The following is a 23,317-nucleotide window of genomic DNA, read 5'->3' as shown; positions in this document are numbered from 1 at the left end:
TTTATATCAAATTTGTATGAAATTTACTTGACATATTCTTGACATTCTGAATATGGTCTTAAAATTTCTTGACAAATTCTTGACATTTGAATACTGTCTTAAAATTTCTTGACATATTCTTGACATTCTTATTTTTTCTCAGTATGGCTTGACATATTCTGAACATTTGGAATTGTGTCTTAAATTTACTTGACAGTTCTCACTTTTACAAATCATGACCAATAGTCATGATATAACTTTAATCTTTATTTCTCTTTACATAATATACTGTTGTTTCAAGTTACACTTCTTACAACAAAAAATGAAAGTTGGGCATGTAAAATAATTGAAAATTTGGGTATCAAAATATTTTACAAATGCAAATGTGGCTATAAAATTTAATGTATAAAATAATTTAGATGTGGGTGTGTTGATATAAAACAATTTAAATGTGGTTTTTTTTAAAAATTACAAATTTTAATTCCTAAATCTTATAAATTAAATGATTTAAACCAATCATTCTGTAGACATATTTTATTCTACATTCATAATATTCAATGTTAATATGGTAAACAATTATTGTACAAAAATGTGGTTTATATGAATAGCAAATTATGATGATATATAAATCATTCATTAACAGATGAAACATATGTGTAATGTCATCTGTTGGAATATATATTAAGTATTACACAATGACAGGATGTTCCCCATAAAATTAAGGTATTCATACCCCAGAATACACACAACTGTTAAATAGAAATTACTAATTTAACTGTAATCAGCCATACAACTTATCAGTTGACCAACCATGCCACTACAATTTCAAAATTTTGTTAATAGATGAAAATGATGAAAATCATCATTTTGATGAAAAATTATAAAATTAAACACTCAAATTTGAATAATTTTTTTTTTTTAGTTGTTCTATAAAATGAATAAGTTTTTTTAATCAAGATGAGAACAAATTTTTTGACCTACATGTACGGTCAACGGAAAATAAGTCACAGGAAAAAAAGTCACAAAACCTCTAGGAAAAAAAGTCACAGGAAAAAAAGTCTCAAGAAAAAAAGTCACAGGAAAAAAAGTCACAATTAATAAAATTATTTGAAAGAAGTATATAAAATGTTTTTTAATATATCAATACACGAGCTTGTACAGGTTTTCTTTTGCTTTGCGATTTTAAGTGTAATTTCCAAAGAAAAAGAGCATAAGACTTGTAGAAAAATACGTTTAGCTGTCTATAACTAGCATCATTCAAGAAAGATATGAAACAAAACTTATTACAACAAAACATTGTATCAGTTCACGAGCTTGTACCGGTTTTCTTTTGCTTTTGTAGAAACATATGCTAAGCTGTCTAATTTGCTTCTAATGTAAAAACACATGAAACAAAAATAATTACAACAAAACATGTATCAGTAACATTACAAAAAAAATCCTTTGAATGACATTGAAGACCGGGTTGTTGTCTCTTTGGCACATTCCCTATTTACATTCTAAATTTTATAATAAAACAAAAGGATATGGGGTACAAAAACACAAAACCATACTTGCACATGAACAGCAGAAAAAAATCCACACACAGACAAAAGTCATTACCAATATATAAGTGCAGATCATATGACAGTTTTCATACAAAATATAAATTGTGACTTTTTTTCCAATGACTTTTTTTCCTGTGACTTTTTTTCCTGTGACTTTTTTTCCGTGACTTTTTTTCCGTGACTTTTTTTCCTACATTCACATGTACCCCCCCCTTCTTTTTTTTAAGCCCCACAAACCTAAAAGATGAATTGTGGGATCCAAAAGAGACACATGGTCACATTATAAACTGCCTACAAGACACCTATTCTAGTAAAGCATATTTTGCAAAAATTTAAATGATGTTTGTCAGTTTTTTCCACTTATATTAGAAGTGAAAACAATCAAAACTAAACTACATGGGGGATTATTCAGGGAATTCCAACTTAGGTGAACCAAAAGGGTATTTTACTATACCAAATTAATCCTTGATTCTTCAAAGTTTAGTTTAGCCATGATAAAAAGGAGTATATAACAGCAATAGAATGTCATAAACATTGCAGAATAAGTCTGTACACATTTCAGGCGAAATTTATACTGTTGAGAAAGTGTCAAGACATATTTAAGACTGTCAAGAATGTGTCGAGACATATTCAGACATTATTTAGAATGTCAAGAATATGTCAAGACATATTAAGACATTATTAAGAATGTCAAGAATATGTCAAGACAGATCGAGACAAATTTAAGACAGTCAAGAATTGGTCGAGACTAATCAAGACTCTTAATAGATGATACAGGAAGTGTCGAGAAATTTTAAGACAATGTTCATACTGTCAAGACACTTGTCAAGAATAATCAAGAATCTTATTAGACAAATTAATACTATGTCAAGATTTTTTAAATATTATTTAGACAAATTAAGAATGTCAAGTAAAAATTCATGCAAATTCAGACAAAAACTGGTCTTTTGACTTTTGTAGTGTATATAGCAATTTGACAAACACCAATTTTGATCATTGAGAAGCTTCATATTCCTTGTACAACACAACGTAATTAAAACGTTAAGCTGCCTTTACAGAGTTATCTCCCTGTAGTGTTATGTACTACCTTAAATAGCTGTACTATGATATATCAACAGTTGGTTGATAACATTAGATTTTGTCAGTTTTTGTGGACTTCCTCTTTTTGAATCTACTTTTGACTAAGGTATTTTTGTTATACTTTTTTATTTGCATCATCATTATGTAATATCTGATCAAATATTTTAAACGGACTGATAATTGTTTTACACTATAGTGTAGTTGCACAAGGTCATGTTTTTCTCAGATTAAAGAATACACAGACAGAAAAATATATGTTCGTTACATTTTCATTGGTATTTGTTATGTTTTGACCTATTTGATTTGAATTTATACTAATAGGTTCGTTACCGTTATGTATGACAGGACAACATCAATCAAGCTGGAGATGCATGGTACGTTCTTTTTTAATGATTTTTACCTACGAAAATCATGTTGAATAAAAATCAGAAGGCTTAATCTTTAAATCTGTATGATGCATATTTTACTATTATGTTTTGCAGACAACAAAGGAAAAGGTTTTATTACAGCTATAATGATGTGTTTACATGAACATAGTAAATTCGAAATGTCTATAAAATCATCTTAATTTAGAATAAAATCAAAATGCATGTACAATGTAGATAATCGAAAAGGTCATCTGACAGTAACTAGTAAATCTGATATCTTCTACAGGATATTCACAGTCCCAGCACTAAAGTGTATTTCAATGCTATGTTTTGCAAATACATATGCGAAACATATCTATAAACAGGAATAATGTAAATCAAACTAGTTATTATTCTATTTCTTTTTTCGATACTTTAAAACATTTTTTCATGAATTGAATCATACAATGTAAACTCAATTAAAATGTAGTTTTACAGAAACGCACTGTTTTCCAAAACAAAGAAACTCATGGTACTTAACTTTTTGAATCACAACATGATTTTTTAACGCGGTTGATTGATATTGCAGACAGTCGAAATTGCAATAAGTGCTTTTTATGCACCACTACTTCTATGACAAAAAGAAAAAAAAAGCAACTTGCAAAATTCCTTGATTTTATTTTCAGATAAATGGATGATGTCCTGTCACTCAAAAACCACATTACAATGATGCTTACATCTCATATATCCAAGTGAATTCATATCAGGGCCTTTTATAGCAGATTATATGTATGGGATTTTCTCATTGTCGAAGACCATACGGTTGTCTATACTTGTTTACATCCAATTCAATTCAATTGAACGTTAGGTGGCTAGTTGTCTAATTGGCAATCATACCACATATCCTTACTTATATATTGATATTAAGGATACTATCGATAGAAGTTCTGTTTCTTGAATTTTTGTTGGGTATTGACACAGATGGAAAAATCTCAAACAAGAATCTATGACAAGTATGATGATTTCAACTTTCCAATTGTCTATTTTCAATTTCTCAGCGTTTACATATTCTCTACTCCGTAACATGCAGTTTACATATCTTAGTCAGTACGTTACGCTCGCGAATGTTCAAACTATACGGACTTTGTTAACAGGGGTCTGATCCTTACATAAAAAATGCCCCAGTAAAGTTATGACAAAGACGATTGAAATCGAGTTTTTACGGTCACTATCACAAATGTGTTGACTGATACGATGTGTCGGTGTCTCAACTCAGTAGCGACCGGTCATTAACTTTAGTAACCAGTAAGGTTGTATGATCGGCTATTTTACCGATTGTGTCCTTTTCCAGAATGTGACATTATGAATGAATGGGGATTCGTTTGTCGGGTGATGCATATAACGAAGGAGACGCGTACCATATTGAGTTGTTGTCCATTCATTTTTTTATGTATTTTGTCATTTGATTTTGCAAAGTGATCAGGGACTTCCCGATTTGATTTTCCTCTGTGTTCAGTATTTTTGTGATTTTATATATTGATACATCTGGTCTCGTTCGTGCAATTCTCTCACTATTTTTTGTTATCATGATTTGTCACTACTTTATTGATTTACTAAATTTTAACATTAAAATACTACTGTCGCTTTAATTTATGTATTTAATGTAATTATAAGATAAGCCTGCAAAAATTTGTTTTCGGCAAAATGACTACAAAAGATAAGCGAACAGATTAAGATTTTAGAAATGGAAAATAACATGGCACAATTAACGAAACAAAACAGTTAGATGATCATGATGATTACGGAGTTGCATAATTAAACAGTGTAAGAAATAATGGTCCAATAGAATATAAATATCATTTAAAAAAAACAAAACATATCGATAACGAGACAACTTAATCTGTTGTTAACATATGCACAATTTAATTTTACTTTTAGGTGATGGAAACCAAGTGATGAGATATATAAAAAATGAAATTACAGTGATTTTCTCACTAGGTTACAATTATTTCTTAAGCCTTACTATCACACTTTTTTTTTTTTTATCTCATAGGACAGGACGCTTGTAATATTTGAGTAATTTTAAATGTGACAATTATTTCGTTTCACTTCGTTTAGAATTATCGGCAAACAGAAATGATAAAAAAATTATCTACATTAGGTGCAGTTGGGTGTTACAACTGCTGTGCGTTTATGTTTTGATGCTGGTTAGCCGTCGCAAATGATGGCGGTTGCTGTTCATAGTATCCTTGCATTGGCATCTGATTTCTATTTGAATGACATGCTTGTTGTTGGTTATTAGGCAAAATAGTCGGCTGTTGGCTATAATATCCTTGCATATGGGGCATCGACATTTGATGGTATCCTAGCTGGTTCCCTGTGGCTGTTTGAGTGTTTTGCATGTTATACATCATTCCAGATTGTGCTGTGTTAATATATATGACTCCTTGTTGCTGAAAAAATAGAATTAATTCATAATAATGCGTGTTCCAGAAATCTCTAGTGAACAGTCGATATATTGCATGCATGTTGTGCTACTGTTTAATATGTAGCGCACATTGTTAAATATTCTTTGAATGTTTGACACTTATCTTTACAAATTATTCAACATGAATTCACAGTGATGATTTATCGTTTGATCAATCGCTTGATATACATATTTTTAAGATTAAAAATAAAAATAGCTTAATTGATTACCTTTCATGTTGATATATTCTTTTCGAGGGTACTTATTTTCTCGAAATCGGTATTTCTGATGAATTCGCTTGATTTTAATTTCGTTGTATTGCCGAATATATCACATTTATACATTCCTATGTTTAAAAAAAGTTTTGTATTGGTATATATTTTCATAAAATATTTTGATTTTCATTAATTAAGTCTTTATTTGTTACTCAAAACAAAACTAACAAAGAACAGGTCAGTGATATTGTTACAAAATAAAGAAAGATTATTCAATCATCAAAACAATAATCTGTTAGTAAGAGATTTTTCTCCGATTAATTTGTAGTTACTCACTACAAATGTCAGACTTGGCTTGGGTCATTATTTGTTACCTGTTGTCCTTAACTGATCTTCTGAATGGATCATATGTAAAAAGGAAAATGTGGTATGATTGCCAATGAAACAACTACATGTATCCACAATAGACCAACATGACATAGACATCAACAACTCTAAGTCACCGTACAGTGAGGAAAGCCCATACCGCATAGTCAGCTATAAAAGGCTCCGATAACACAATGTAAAACAATTCAAACGAGAAATCTAACGGCCTTATGTATATTAAAAAACAATGAACGAAAAACAAATATGTACCACATAAACAAAAACAAACGTGTTGTTTTAACAGTTCCACTATTAAAATGAGGTAATGTAAAGTAAAGGGAAACCAGGTATCAGAATGTACAAACTGTTGTAAGTTCCGTAGAAAATCATTCAAAGCTGTTAACATTCGTTTCTGCTGCATTTATATTCGCGTGTATTTTTCCCCCGAAAATATACATACCGGGAAATTCGTGAAAATAAATACACCGCTAAGAAAGTATATATACAGTATTTGAATACTCAATGTTCAAGGATATGACTTAGAGAAAAAATATACTGACATCTCCAGTATTGAGCTGTGAACAGCAACAGCAGTGTGATGCAGCAACAATGGCCACGATAAATTCGACAAAAGACAATATCACTAGGAAGGCGGAAACTGTAATAACACCTCCGGTACTTCCGGTGTTATTATCAAAAGCAGCCTAAAATGAATTTTTAGATGATAAGTCAAAGAAATTGTGAAATAAAAAGTAGCGTTCCAACTTTGATTGTAATTGATTTAATGTTTCAGTCTTAGTGCTACTGTGTAATGTTATTTTCAATACTAATTTATTCACTGCTTATGTACAAACAGACCTTAGGAATTTTCCAAGCCCAGTCATTAGCTTATTACTCTAGTACGATATTAAAAAATCGGTATTGCTTTTATAAAATTTACAATAAGAAAAAGAAAAGATATATATTAGAAAATATATAACAAACATCTCTAACTCTTATTACATGTATTAATTGTCCTGTTCCTGATACAAAATGTGAATTGTTCAAATTACTTAGGATTTTTTACCTAAGAAATGGATTACCTTAGATGTTTTTGGCAAAATCTTTCCGAATATTTGGTCCTCAATTCTCTTCAACTTCTTTATTTATTCGGCCTTTTAACTTTTTTGATTCGTGTGTTACTGATTAGTCATTTGGAAGACGAAACCCGCATATGAAGAACACAATTACAAGTCTGGTATCGTCGATGAGTCTGATAAGAACATTTGTTTTTATCATATCAGCTCTTTTAAGTTTTTATGAGGTTTCCGAATTCCAAATATCAAGACATCACGCACCATTCATAAGACAGTATTTGTCGATGTGTGCATCTAAGAACGTAAAATGAAAACCATCAAATGCACTCTATGGAAGAAGCGATTCGATAAAAGCTTTTCTTATATCAACGAGCGATATTGTCTTATATTAACGAGTTGCATTGTGGGAAATTTCAGACGAATGTTAGCATTTGTACGAAGAAAGGCAGATTTCTCGGTATAAAGTAATGACTCTTTTCTTAAAACAGGGTGACATTTAACATGACATACGTCTGGTGTATAATGTTCGTGAGTTATTTTATGTAATAACAAGCAAGGTGTATTTAAACGAGAAAATTGAATTATTGAATAAATGAAACATAAATGCACGATTTATCATTTGTAGATGTACACATTCTATAAATATCATGTAGCAAATTCAGTGGAATGCAATTGAGATGAATTCAATTGTTTGCTACGCCAAAATCACCAATAAGTCAACGATACTGCTATATTTTAAAATATCAATGCGATATTTGTCTTATATCATAGCGATGATTTTTTTATATCGAAAATTTCTGAATGCGATACTTTTCTAATATAACTGCTATAGTTTTCTAATATAGAATTAATACGATGACACGTCACAATGCTTGTCAAGAAAACTGCAAACATAATTCACAAACTTAGATCATGACCAGTTCAATATTTTAGAATCAACATCACTAAAATTTCGTAACTGTAACACAATTAACGCTTACATGAACTTATCATTCCAAAAATGTTTCTTGACCCTATTGATAGTTGAAAGTGTTAACAACCTGTTCAGTCTATTGTTTTCAATCACATGGTTTAACCAACTAACTAACATGGTTAACCCCGCCACATTATTTATGTATGTGCCTTTCCAAAGTCAGGAGCCTGTAATTCAGTGGTTGTCGTTTGGTTATGTGTTACATATTTGTTTTTCGTTCATTTTTCTTTTATATAATAAGGCCGTTATTTTTTCGTTTGAATTGTTTTACATTGTCTGATCAGGGCCTTTTATAGCTGACTATGCGGTATGGGCTTTGCTCATTGTTGAAGGCCGTACGGCGACCTATAATTGTTAATGTCTGCGTTATTTTGGTCATTTGTGGACAGTTGTCTCATTGGCAATCTTATCATATCTTCCTTTTTATAATTCTATTTGTAGTGATGATGCAATGGCGGAATTTAAAAGCGGTTGCAAATACGTCTACCGACCTATTAGATTCTAATTTACTGGTCACACTGCTATAGTCTACCCACCTTGGTAATATCGAAATAGACAAAAAATATCATTACTTAAAAGAAACATGCATTCAAACAATCCAATCCAATACAGCTCCAAATTACAATGAATATTCAAATGGTAAAATCAATAATCCAAACCAATTAAAAGGTACAAATGCTGATGTCCCGCTCTTTGAAGATACCAACTGAGTAGCCTCAGACTATAAATTGAACAACTTCAGATACAACGAAAATCAAAAATCTTGTCAAACAGAAAATATATTTATTATTAACATAGCAAAAGATATTGAAAAGGAAGACAGTTCTTTTTGGATATCAAAGACTTTTCTCCGTTGGTAAATCGATATCTCTATAAACATAATCAGCTCGCCGCAAGGACGCTCTTTTACGTCGTGATGACCGTGAGGACATTCCGATGTATTGTTGCCACAGAGATTTGACTTTCGTTTTTGGCTAGTAACCGATCGTATAAATACGCGAACTTTTCTTAGTGCAAAATAACAATCCGTATCGCTTGTTATAAATTCATTTCTTCAATGAGTACTAAAAAAAATGTTTAGAACAAAAATAAATAAGATGTAAATGTCTTTTGACGTTAGAAATGTGTATATTCGTTCATTCGTTCATTGTGTATTAATTTACGTTTTTTGATTGAGTTAAGTCTGCCAATTGATATTTTATCGTGTGTTTTTCTATGTTGTGATGTTATGCTATTGTTTCAGAAAAAGGGAGAAGGTTTGGATCCATTAAAACGTTTAATCCCGCTGCAAATGTTTGCACCTGTCCAAAGTCAGGAATCTGATGTACAGTAGTTGTCGTTTGTTTATGTAATATATACGTGTTTCTCGTTTCTTGTTTTTTTTTTATATAGATTAGACCGTTTGTTTTCCCGTTTGAATGGTTTTACACTAGTAATTTTGGGGCCCTTTATAGCTTGTTGTTCGGTGTGAAACAAGGCTCCGTGTTGAAGGCCGTACATTGACCTATAATCATGGTTTACTTTTTTTTTAAATTGTTATTTGGATGGAGAGTTGTCTCATTGGCACTCACACCACATCTTCCTATATCTATATATCTTTTCTATATTCATAAATTTAGATTGTTCAGTCGGAAGACTGGAAAGCAGTTATTTATAAGGGGAAATTTTAAAGTTTTATAGATATAAGAAGATGGTGCATGAGTTCGAATGAGACAACTTTCCATCAAAGTAATAATTTGTTTAAAGTAAACCATTATATATCAAAGTAGGTCCTTAAACACGGAGCCCTGGCTCACAGCGAACACCACGCTATATAGGAAAAAGAACATTGCTAGTGTTAAACCATTCAAACAGGAAAACTAACGGTTTAATTAAAAAAAAAGGAGATTCAAAAGTACAGGTCAATCATTTTGATACTTACCTATTTGATTATTTGATTACGGCATTGTTTATTAAACTCTTATTTGATTAGATTTGATTCCAAAACCAATTGAGAAATTTGTAAGATGTTACCAAAAACAATTTGAATTTAAGCAATGGTCTTAAAACTGCTTATTTTCATACAATACTACTAAGAAGTAAAATTAAAAAAAATACTGAACTCCGAGGAAAATTCAAATCAGAAAGTCCCTTATCAAATGGTATAATCAAATGATAAAACACAACAAACGAATGGATAACAACTGTCATATTTCTGACTCGGTACTGGCATTTTCAAATTTTGGAAATGGTGGATTGAACCTGGTTTTATAGCACTTCACCTCTCACGTGTATGACAGTCTCATCAAATTCTGTCATATTTACAACGATGCGTGAACAAAACAGACATAATAGGTAAAATTGTCAAAATATGGGTACAACAGTCTAATATTAATACTAATCGGTACTAATATTGATATAACAAAAACACAGCTATGATATTTTAAAAGTATCGCATTGATATTTTAAAAGTATCGCATTGACATTTTAAAAGTATCGCATTGTTTACTTATGTATATAAGAAAAACACACCACTTCAAATTTTACACTGACATAAACTTAAGCTTTTAACTAACTTCTGCATGTATATTTAGACTCAATTGTTGTTTATATTTGAACAATAAGTTTTAAAATTAGTATTTTCTTAATTTTTCGTTGCCGAAAACAACATTTTCCGCATGGAATGTCTGCATATTTACAATTGATATTAGACAATAACGCTATGTGATATAAGAAAAGTTTTTATCGATACGCTTCTTCCATAGACTGATTACATTGTTCTTAAATCGAAATTATCAACAATATGAGTTGTTTGATACTGAAACATAATTTACATGGTTGATGGTAAATTTTCAAAAAACAATATTCTTTTTTTTTTACATATACATTATCATTATCAGTAACAACTTAAAACAAAATATTGTTCATGTTTGACACAGAATAAAGGCCTCATATTCTGTATACAACCTAAGCCTCGGCGGCCAAGTGGTTTTATTTGTCGACTTCTGTAGCATTAGCCTGTCACTACTGATTTCGAATCCTGCATGTTGGAGATGCGTTCAACTTCAATCTTAATTGACTAGGAACGTCAGTTTTACCACCGATGGTCTGTGGTTCTATCCGGGCACTATTTGACCAACAGTACTAGTCAATCAATCAGTCAATTGATGTTTACAACTGCTATGAACGTTTACTATTTCCGTTGTAAATAAATGTTATTTGTCCTATTATGGCGCAAAAAAATACACTTCTAGTTCCACGATTTCGGTACGTAGTCTTCGTCACATGCGAACCAACAATAGTGCGTTATTGTACTTTATGAAAAAGGTAAACTTAAATCTAAAATATAATTGTCTTCAACTTTAGTGAAGTAGTATTAAAAGGTTTTAATCACACTTCTCGTTCAATAAAGCTTATTACAATAGTTCTCGTAATACAGTATAAGATCTAAATACTTTCACATTTCATTGATTCATTCGTTGACGTGCAGAGTTTATGAAATGGACAAAGACAGGATAATTTTCTTCATTTTCTTTTGTTTTGTTGCATTAGAATTGTTCTGAACATGGCATAATAAAATATTTTCAAAAATGTTTTTAAAATATGTATGTTGATTGACAATTGATATTCATCTCGTCTTTTGATTTACTTCACTTTAGTTCTACCGTTGTTTGTTTGTTGAAAGATGTTTCAGCCTAAAAGAAATAGAACTATATTTCTGATATAAAAAATACAAAAAACAGAACTAGTACCATACTAGTCTGATTTATGCATATACCACTGTAATTTATCATTTGTTTTGTCAAAGACAGTATTAGATATAATGAAATGAAATGTACTACTTAATTGTGTTTCATAATACTCACAATATGTATTCCGACCATTGCCAAGCTAAACACAGTGGATGAAAACACAACTGCTGATATAATATTACAAACCAGAAACGCTATGGTCTACAAATTAAAGTATATTACTAGACTAATTTGATCTTATTGAACAATGTTAAAACAGAAACATAAATTACAGAATATAGTCATAACTGCTGTAAACAAAAGTTATTTAAAGTAATATTAAGTTCGTTGTCGTTGAAATCTGTTATAATATATTTAGGTTATTGTTTGGAAATAAATGAGGCCAATGGTTTTGTTTTTGTTTGAAGAGATTTTTTCATTTATTACAACTGGGTCTTTTCTAACTGACAATAAGGGATGGAATACATTTTGTTCATTTTTCAAGGCCGTACGGTGACGTATACTTGTTTAATCGACGTTATCTCAACTCTGTCGAATAATTGTCTCATTTGCATTGATTACCACGTCCCCTTATTTCATATATATTTGTTTTCTTCCTGAGATCGACGAAACAAATTTAGAATCTGAGCGAAATTCCACAACTTTCTACAATATTTATGCGTATGGACTGATGAACTATATATATTCTGTATTTCAATAGAAATTTATTAGAAAATTTAACTATCAAGATCGTCTGTAATACTACCATGCTAGTGTATAAGATTCTGTTAATAAATAATAATCCATCAGGACTATAGAAACGAAATACCGACAATTTCTTTGTTAGGAAAGTGATACAATAACGCGTTGTTCGTGGCGACTTGTTTATAATATGTATGATTTTAACAAAGGTCTTCAAAATGTATTTTTAGATCATATAGGCTAATCTTTTCGTTATAAAACTTCTGAAATTGATTTTTTTTTTTTTATCAAACTACCTATATAAGAAGTACGTACTAGGCATTTCCAGCTAGATTTACGTTGTTCTGTCATGAATAGCGGAAAACAACCTGTAAGTATAAACTGAAAATAAATAAATAGATGTGAAAAAAAATTAAATGTAAATGTTAAATTATCTTTAATTTTGATGAAACAAAAGAAGCATTTGAAATATCGAAGTAATGCATGACAATAAAGTGTCGAGAGCAACACCGTCTTTTTCACATAACATGGTCAGGAGATCAAAAAGTTATTAAAAAAACTTATGTATCCAATTGGCAAACTCATTGTGCATTTTCCAATTTATATCTTTTCCTAACTCTTAGGTTTTGCTTTTCCACTGTATAAATTATGGGTTCACTTTTTCAATAGGTTCAATTGAAATCACTTTGACAAAATATTTCGTTTAACCTCGATTTGACACACGAAAACGAGTGTTAAATCAAAACTCAAAAAGAGCAAATCAGAACATCCAAAACAAAGGGTAGCTTTGATTATGGTAGACAAAAACTTAGTCTTAAGGCGATTTTATTACTGTGACGCAGTTTATTTTCCCGAACGATTATTTTTTCAAAAAGTTACAAAAATAAAGCGAATGTAAACTGTAGCAAATATGTAAAACTTGGACTTTCCTAATTTTAATACATCAAGTAAATTTGACAATCGTGAAATTAAATTGCGCAAAGTGGCCTTGTATGGATAGGGCTAAACGCAAAATAAAGTATTCATAAGCTCCTTTCCTATGTTACCTTCTAAGAATGAGTTTTAATCGGCAGCAGTTCATAAACGGAACCATTTGGCAGTTATATGTCGTATAAAGTCAATCTAGATCAAATCGGTGATTTTAAAAATAAAAGTCACCAGAGCCAAAAAAAAGTCAATTTTTTGACGTGAAAGAATTCAAAATTATCGTTATTTGTGTGTGTCCATTGTGAACAGAAATTATTTCGTTTCCGTTAAATCAAAGTCACTCATAAATAATGAGAATTAAAGAAGGACTCTTTTTGTATGAAATATATATACTTTTTAAATGTATAAACCTGAGAAAACAGAAAACAATTATTTAAATTAAACGCAAATTTAATTAAGAAATTTATTACACAATATTTATAGAAAGTTGCAATTTAAAAATAAATCCCCGACAAACGATAAAATTGCTATGAAAGCAACATATATTTTTAGGGAATCTCTCTATTTATTAGCACTTTTTTAAAAACTTTTTCTTGAACATGCTACAGAATTATTTCATCATAATTAATGTATATTGTTCTGGAATCATTTTCTATTGACGATTTTATATTTTCCAGAATACATCCATCTACATGATCTATGAAAAGGATTTTCTTTTCTACGTTTAAATAAAACCATTTGTATTGTCCATAATGGAAGAAGATTTGCATTGTGAAATAGATAGAGAGCAGAATTTTTGATCATTTATAAAAAGTCCTTACAACCTTTGATATCGAACTAATTTACTTTTTTAGCCATACTGTAAACAGGGAAATATTTGCTGCAGTTTTAATTTCGCTATTGTCGCGGTATGAATGAAAACGCCAAAACTAAACTTCCTCGAATATTTCATGGATATCTGATTAGATTCACAGAATGAAGACCATCCATGAACATATACCAACACGACCAATAGGATTATGTACAGGGGCAATTTATAAAAACGGGTTTTTAAGACGACAAATGTACATCACAAATTAAAATTTTACTTCTAAATGAAAGGCAGTGTGTAAAACCAATTTGAAATCTGTTAACTCATGACAATCGAAATAAAATGAAATCTATTTCAAACAAGTGGCAATTATTGGTATTGTTGTATAAACAACACTTTTGACAGTTAGACACCTTCACGTTTAAAATGATTACAACATCGTTTTAAAATCATTTGCTAAATTTTGTAAATCTACAAATCGCGAATTCACAAACGGCGCGAATTAATATTTACATAGTAAATCGAGAAATACTGACGGCGCTAAAAAGTTCCGATTTTTCAGTATTGAAATGCCAATGTGAAATTGTTCCTTTATCAACAGCAAAATTAGAAATCAATTATACATTTTAAAAAGCGCTATAACGGGTGTACCGTTCATATTAATACATGAAACTAAAGCAAAAAAAAAACTACTGCAATTTTTGTTTACCTATGTGTAGGACATTTTGAATAGTCTAATCTCGTTCAATATTCAAATGAAAAGGGTATGCACCATGCGGTTAGAAACCACAATCACATAAAAAGCACATAACAAGGAAGTTGTTATTAATATTGTAAAAGATTTGAATACTTGAGTGACTGAGTTACTAAGATCGAGATCCAGTATGAGGTTGTGTTTGATTTTAAATTTTGGTGTACAATAGTGCTTAGTGGTATGTTGTTTGTGTTTTCGCTTTTTTGTTGTTTATGGTCATAATATTATCTGTGTAATGCGGGATTCACACATTGTCGATTATTGATACTGTTTGGGATCAGACAGCGATACGACACGAAAAGTGAAAAAGTCGGATTACTATCCTCAACTATCTGGAATGTCCTATCATTGTCTGAACGCAGTAGTTTAAGTTCGTAACAGATTTCTACGGGTCGGGAAGGGTCGGAATAGTTCGGCAAGTCATCCCGACAGTTAGTTTTTTTTTCTTTTCTTTTCTTCTCTCAGTTGCGTTCCGTAACATTCGGGGAAACTCAGTCGATTTGTCTAGTCTGATTACAATTAATGTGCCTATGTCGTAACAGATTCTGCTGTATCGGATCGATTTCCAAACAATGTTCTGGGTATTCTGGACGGTGTCCTGTGGAACGGGACTGATCTGGAGAAATTTTTCATTGCTGTTTTTTTGCCGATTGAGTCCAGATTACATCCAGATCTTGTTGATTGCGAACCGTTTTGCCAAAACCGTTCCGAAACAGTCCCGTTATTATTTCGAAATTCGTTAATGATACCCACGTCAGAGTCCCGACAATTACAGAATACAATACGACTGAGACCAGACATAGCCTTTTGCAATACGATAGAGCGGACCGTGATAGGATTACGTTCCGACAATACCTGATCATCCCAAGTATGCCGACAGTTTTCGAACGGATAACTTCCGTCAGCGTCAGTACACTGTCTAGTCACTGTCTGGTCACTGTCTGATCTCTGTCGGATTACATTTGGTAGAATTGGGACGCAGTCGTGACAGACTCGGTCGAATTTTACTAGGCAAAAGATACAAATCGGACTAGAAGCGGATTTAGATCGGGATCGTCGGGATAAATTCGCGTGAAAACAGTTGAATATCGACGCTTCCTGAACAATATCTGATTGTTGTCGTGATTAAAAAAAAAAATTCAATTTCAATCCACGATTTACAGGATCTTGATCAGACTTTGACAAATTTTAATCAGGAATGGTCCTGTCAAGGACGGCAGTAAAATCGTGAATGTGTGACCCCAGCTTAACGTCGATTTCTAGTTAAGAATGTCCCCTTTGTATCTTCTTCTTTTTTTTCAAGGAGAACGAAAGACGTTGTTTTTAAATTCCATTGCTTAATTGAAATTGCAAAGGTCCTTTCCAATTTTTTTATGATGAATGGAGGAATCATGTTTTTATTCTTTCCATGCATATGTCAATGTATCTTCAATAAACTTCGTTATAAGCAAATCTCTTCCAATATTGCTTAGAAGATCTAGAGTTAAGTGAAAATTCAAAATTTCTAACTGTACCTAGGAAGATGTAGATTAAGAGGTTTTGTTCAGAGTAAATAAATTGATACAAACTAGATCATGTAGATAGCGCGGATTTAAATTCGTCATTAGATCACTGCAACTGATTTTTTAGGTTTCTCATTTTTACGCTTGCCTTTATATTTATACAAAAATTGCTTATAATTGTATTAATGGCAATCTATGTCAGACATTATTGTAGTAATGAGTGCTTCGCACCATTATCAATCAAAGAACACATTGTAGCACCAGCAGGGAAAATAACGATTTCACTGATGCTCGGGCTGAATCATTTTTCACTTTGTAATGATTACAATAGGTATATTTACAATTCCATTTCTAAAAAGGACATTTTATCGAAAAGAAAAAAAAACAACATGTTCTGCAAAAATATATGTTAGTGTGCTATCGAAACTGTAAGTGTAACTGTTTATTTAGACAGCTGATTTTCAGAGGGTTGTGCTGTATGCGTAGCTTACCAAGACAATGAAGACATTCAAACACTCCATCAACAGTAAAACAGCCTAATCAACAGTAGATTTGTCACATATTACGTGATAAAAAGTTCCATATAAGTTGTAAATTGAATAAACTAAGTAAGAAAAATTGATGGTTTTATATTAACTAAAAAATATAACAAAAATACCGAACTCCAAAAAAAAACACCCAAAAAACAGGAGTAAAACAAGTATCATATTTCTTACTTGGTACATGCATTTTCCGAAGAAACTTGGTAAAACAACCAAGACAGACATAATAGGTTAATATGATACTTATTGAGATCCAGCAGCCAAAATTGTGTTAACATACATCACAATAGTATACACGTTGTCGATATAGTAAAAATTGCGTAAAATATAAATACAAGGGTAAACAAAATGGAACAACACTGTAAATAACAACCTTGTGCTTTCGATTCGTTTCTAATGACCCACCTGCACCAGGAATGCCGAAAGTAAAAAACCAGAGAGCAGGATACATAAATACCGACTCACTTCGAAATTCATAGGACCAACAGAAACATAATAGCACGAAGACAAATAAAGGGAAAACTAAAATAAATTAAAAAAACTACACAACTTCAGTAACTCAAGACAATCACGACAAAATGCAGACTACTTTTTGTGTTTAATCATGAATATATTACATAGTTTGAACTTAATACTGTCAACAGCTTTTATATCAGTACCTGTGTGATTCTCCAACCCATGAATATATTACCTTAGCTCGTTTTGGCAAGGGTACTTAATGTTCTTCAATTTTGTGCTTTTTTTGGACTTTTAATTGTTTTTATTCGAGCATCACTGATGCGTCTTTTGTAGACGAACCATTTGTCTGGTGTTCACAGTTATGAGCCGGGTATCGTTGAAGAGTTCATTTGACACATTTTCTTCTACATACATTTGTATAAGACTTTGCGTCAATGGAAGTTCTATGTACAAACTTATTAGAATTTGTAATCTGAGTATGCTAGTATAGTATTTATTTGAAACAACGACAACATTAATGACTGTAAAAAAGAGACGAAAGATACCGAAGGGATATTCAAACTCATAAGTCGAAAACAAACTAAAAACGCAATGGATAACAACGAGAAGAGAAGTACACAACAAAGCACAAAAATCTAAAGAATGAGAACTGTATTGTCCATTGGATAAGCTCAAAATGTTTCATAAAATGTTGTTTACGTGAATTAAACTTGATATTATTTTATGTTACGATTTTAAAGTAACATTGCACTTATGAACTGATTAATACATTAATCAATACGGTATGTAATAAATCACAATATTGTGACTATTTTGATATTCAAATATTATAATCTATTGCTAACTTTTAGATAATACATTCTAGCTTATTCTAAGTGAAAGAGCCCAAGCTTTCGGTATGCACTGTACTTATATGTTTAAATAGACATCTTAAATCAAAGGCACTAGAAAATACGTCCTTTTAATTGACATGATGCTCACAAGAGAAATAACACACACTATTGGAATTATAAATGAAGGAATAACCTCAGAAACCTCGCAATTTGGGTTTTGTTCCAACTCAAACTTTTACAACAGAATCGATTACGAACTAATATAATCATAAACTTACCGTAACATTTTTGAAATGTAACACAACAGGTTTAGATATACGATGAAAGATGCTCATGTATGTAATTCAGAAGCAATATGAATTTTAAAAAATAATGTAACTTACCCAACCAGAAAAAGCCATGTCAATCAAATTCAATACAAAGATAGTATGTGCATTTCCACAATTATAGTAGATGTTGTAGTGATTATATTTTTTGCAATCACTGTCCATGTCGGTTTTACATAAAATAGCTCCAACAATACCAAGGATTCCACATAGAACACCTAGACTAATCTGTAGTCCACCCAGTTTTCGAAGTGTTCTTATTCGTGAAATGCGTACATCTGATTGTGCTGGTAGGTGTAGATGATTTGGACCGATTTGATCATCGGTGTTCATTATCTATGAAAAGAAATCATGCAGAAATTCAAATATTTAATTCCGATGATGTTGGTTTAACTCGATGTTTCGTCATTTTTTTGTCTCGTTTTTTTTTATTAGTCATTCTACGTAAATTTGCAGTTGTGAGCTACACCATTTCGTTTTTTTTTTTTTGCATGTTGATAGAGTTCGTATCATTAATCCGGTTGCAAATGGTACACATTTATATTAATGTGTAATTGCAATTTGTTAAAATCTATTTTTCAATAACCTCTTTCTGTACAATCAGTCGCATTGAGCTTTCAAATCTACAGTCTCCCATCAAGGCATTATACATAATAAGACCTCCCAAAAATTAATTAGTAGATTTTCATTCAGATTTTTTTTTTAATCAGTTAAGTGGGAGGATTTAATTTTTTAATTTTTATTTCCTGAAATAACCCGTTTGTAATGTGTTCTTCATATGCAAGGTTAATTATAAGCTTATATCATGTATATCATGTATCTATAAGAAATTCTACATAGTTTACAAATTCTTGAATAAATATTTCTGATTGGCAACCACTGTTCTACATGTAATTGCTGCTTTAGAAATATTTTTTTTACATAACGAAAATTAATGCCTGTACCAAGTCAGGAATATGACAGAATTACTTGTTTCAGTAAAACCGTGGAGAAATGCTCTCTTTTAGACTACCTACATCAATGTGTTCTTGCTCTCTAAGCTATAGTTTGTAGTGCCAACAAAATGAAGCATTGGGTATGCAACCCAAGTGTTATAAGTACAAGTGAAATTATCATTCAAACTGTGTTGAAAATACTAGGGTTGATGCTTTTAAGATTCTTTTGCAAGGTCCAAATATACATGTACAAAGTAAAATATGAACTTGGCAAAAAAGAAAAAGTTGTTAAATGACTCTATTTAGGGGCTGGGGACAGAGCGGGTTTGCTGTTTCTCAACAAAGAACGAACAGCACTCGGATAAAAGGCTTGCTATGATATATTTTGTAAGTTGACCGACTTTTTGTTCTCAATTTTCTGTCAAAAATCGCTGAAGTTCGTGCTTGTGTTAATTTCAGTATTCAAGTCTTGTTTTTTGTTGTTGTTCCAATATGTTCCAGGATTCTTGTGCTTTGGATATCATTCACAGGCCTAATTTCCTGACACAAAGTATTTGTATTAATAAAAAAAAAACCATGGTTTTCTAATCACTGAAATGTGTGACATACCGCGATTTGATTTCTTGGACACCGCCTATTACTCGTAACACGAATATTTCAAGCCCTTCCCGTAAACAAGCTATAATCTGGGAAGATAATGGTGTCATCATAGAACAGAAGAATATGTCCCCTTGATTATGTTGGTTTAATTACTCGAAGAAATAGAAATCCGAAATTTTAAACAGGAAAATTCCTGTGGTTACCGGTAACGGATAGGAACAACATCCTGAATGTTTTTTTAGATTAAATAAAAACACCGGGGCGGGACAACTTAAGAGGGGCAGGCGGGGATGAAAATCTATCAAGTAATTTTAATTGGTCATATATAATGATATGTACTGATGTCCCAGTGAACATCTGACATGTATACAACACATTGATTCAAGGATATTATTGCTATTGTGGTGATTGTTGTTGTTATCAGATACCATACAAAAACACGCGAACTGTTTTTGAGTTTAGACTTTTTTTTCTTCAAAAACTCCAAATAATATTTTGTAAGTAAATTGTTTTGCGTTAATTTTAACAATCATGTTTTATTGACAGAACTTTTGGTATAGAATTTATTTTAATAATTGATTGATGTTAGCCTAATTGCAACTCTTTCTGGTTTATATATGTTTTACAATTCCACATATTAATACATTCAACATATCAAAATGGCGCACCTACAGCAAGGTCTTATGGTAAGCTTGGCAATGAAACAACTATCCATCAGAGAGCAAAAGACGCGGATGTAAGCATCAATAGGTAACCGTACGGCCTTCAACAATGAGAAAATATCATACCATACGCCATTTAAGGCCAGTGCATGACTAATGTCGATAAATTAAATTTAAAAAAAACTACAACAGTCGGTTAATAAACGAAAAGCAGGCAGGACAAACAGCAAAAACCCATCAAACTGATTTACCGGAAAAAACAAGTAGGCTTTATAACATATTTGATATTATTCAAATATATATCCGCTGATCTGAACAAAAGAGACAATAATTCATATTTTTCTTCTTCGATTATGTTTTCAAATTTGTCTAGTCATTTTGGTGTTTCGGCTTTTGATATTGCTTTGTATTTAAATATTTTTGGCTATTTCTTTTTAAAGAGGGATTTGTTTCAAAATCTTTATTACCTTACACTAACTTTACTGGTTTATTACGGAGATGAGTTATATCGTTGATAGACATTTCCTTTGTTTATTAGAAAGGGAGATAGAAAAAATGGTTGTTTTTCGGCTTAATTATCGGTCAAGGATAACAAATTAAAGATTAATTGATATAAACAATTAATCAATGTTTATCCAAAGGCAGTTTATTAATCGACGTATACCCCACATTTCCTATTTAATAATTAAAAAAATTAAAACAGGGAATTATATATCAACCATGGAATTACACTAATAACTTTAGGAAATTGTTCGTTATTCACTTTCCCAACCGTATGTTCCACCGCCTCTGCAAAATAGTTTCAAATACCTGCTTTTCTTGTTATTCCTCTGTCACCGAAAATATTTGCGAAGAAAAATCCTGTCACTTGTTTATGCTGATTGTATTTGGTATATTAAACATAGAAATTGTAAGGTATTAGATTGTCTCGATGTTATCAAATGTTTGTTTTTGTAAACTGTACTTAACGAACTATATGGGAGTGATGAATAATATGCATCTATGACTAAGGAAATCCTATGTTGATATGCAGTGTATTAATATACTTTTCAATACTAGGCAAATTGATTTTATGGAGAGGAAGAAAATGTCTGCAGACGAAACTAATGTAACGTCACAGTACCCACATTGAACCGATTATCAAAATTGCACTCATTCAGCAAAAATAGCAACGGAAATCTTACAAGTTTTCTTAGAGTATAAACAATTTATTTGTTTATGATTTGACATTATGAACGTTTTTCAAGATAGTTAAATTTATAAAATCATACAGATCAATAATGTGTATCAGGACGACGACACGTATTCTAATAATTCTAGAATAATATTAACCAGGTACGCAATAGATCAATAGTTGTTTTTATTTGAATGAATTACACCGGTTGATCCGAGGTTATTGGTGTAAACGACGTCATTGAGCAATCGGTTCTTACTGTGACGTAATAACATTAGCATTGTGACATAGGAAATGAATGGATTTATTAAGTCATCTAAACGTTTATGAAAACCAAAAATAATGGCCATTTTAAATGTTGGTTTCCAATAAGACTGGAGAGATGGGATAAAGAACATACACTAAATTGCAGTCAAGTTTAGCGTTCGATAATAGACAACTTTCGAGTTCGATGCATTTCCGTCAAAAACTCTGGTTTTAGTGAACGTCATTTGTGCGTTTAGGGGCGTCGTCACTTCCGTTTCAATGTTGAGCGAGTGGTTGGAAAACTATAATTCTATATTGTACGAATTATTCAGCAAATTAAATTCTCAAAATTGACAATCAGCACTGCTGTCATTAGGGAATTGTCATTAAGTACCTACAGAACAACCATTATTTCTAGTTTATCCTGCACAACGACGATTACTAAGACGCTTGATGGACGTAAATAGTTCAGGGATACAGGCGATCCCCTCTATCTGGTAAATGACGTCATAAAGGCGCGCATAATTGACGAGTTTTTGCCGGTGACGGATGAACTCGAAAGTGGTCTATTCATTGATAACATTCTGGCGTATCATAAACAAACAACCTGTAACGTCATATTTCATTGGCTGTAATTTTCAAATACAACAACAATGTTAGTATGCACGTGAATTGACACAGGTGACTGACAATGGAATGTGCTATGTTACTACAAACGTTAAAAGAGTTAAATACATGTTTTTGTAATGCTGTGTCGTCGCTTGATTGTCAACTAGTTGGATCGAAATGTTATATTTGTGAATCTTTTAACACTGGACACTTTAAATTTGCAAAACACTCATTTGCAAATCCGCCGCCGCCTCAAACAAGAGCTACAATGTCATGAATATAACCAAAATGTGCGGAATTACATGGGATTCAATAATTTCATTGGTTTTCTACTGTTACTCTTATATTTATTTTGCTATTTGATTTATAAAAACATGGGATTTTCAATATCCCATGGGACAGGGCAAAATCTCATGGGATTGACCATAATCCCATGGGATTTTGGTTAAATCCCATGGGATATTTTTTGGTCCCA

At 31.5% G+C, this 23,317-nt stretch overlaps 1 long non-coding RNA gene across 1 annotated transcript; it reads right to left on the bottom strand.

The window, feature by feature from the left end:
* Positions 1-4,597: 4,597 nt before the first annotated feature.
* On the bottom strand, positions 4,598-21,766 carry LOC143079923 (uncharacterized). The gene is made up of 6 exons (XR_012979543.1): positions 21,624-21,766; positions 18,674-18,952; positions 12,778-12,843; positions 11,896-11,982; positions 6,562-6,705; positions 4,598-5,406 (listed from the first exon to the last, which is right to left on the bottom strand). It is a non-coding gene; the product is annotated as an uncharacterized LOC143079923 (long non-coding RNA).
* Between the last annotated feature and the right edge of the window lie 1,551 nt (positions 21,767-23,317).

This window comes from Mytilus galloprovincialis, chromosome 6 (assembly GCF_965363235.1).
Source record: "Mytilus galloprovincialis chromosome 6, xbMytGall1.hap1.1, whole genome shotgun sequence".
In the NCBI taxonomy this organism is placed as follows: Eukaryota; Metazoa; Mollusca; class Bivalvia; order Mytilida; family Mytilidae; genus Mytilus; species Mytilus galloprovincialis.
Note: the sequence above shows the minus strand (reverse complement) of the source record. Positions and strands in the feature narration are given on the sequence as shown.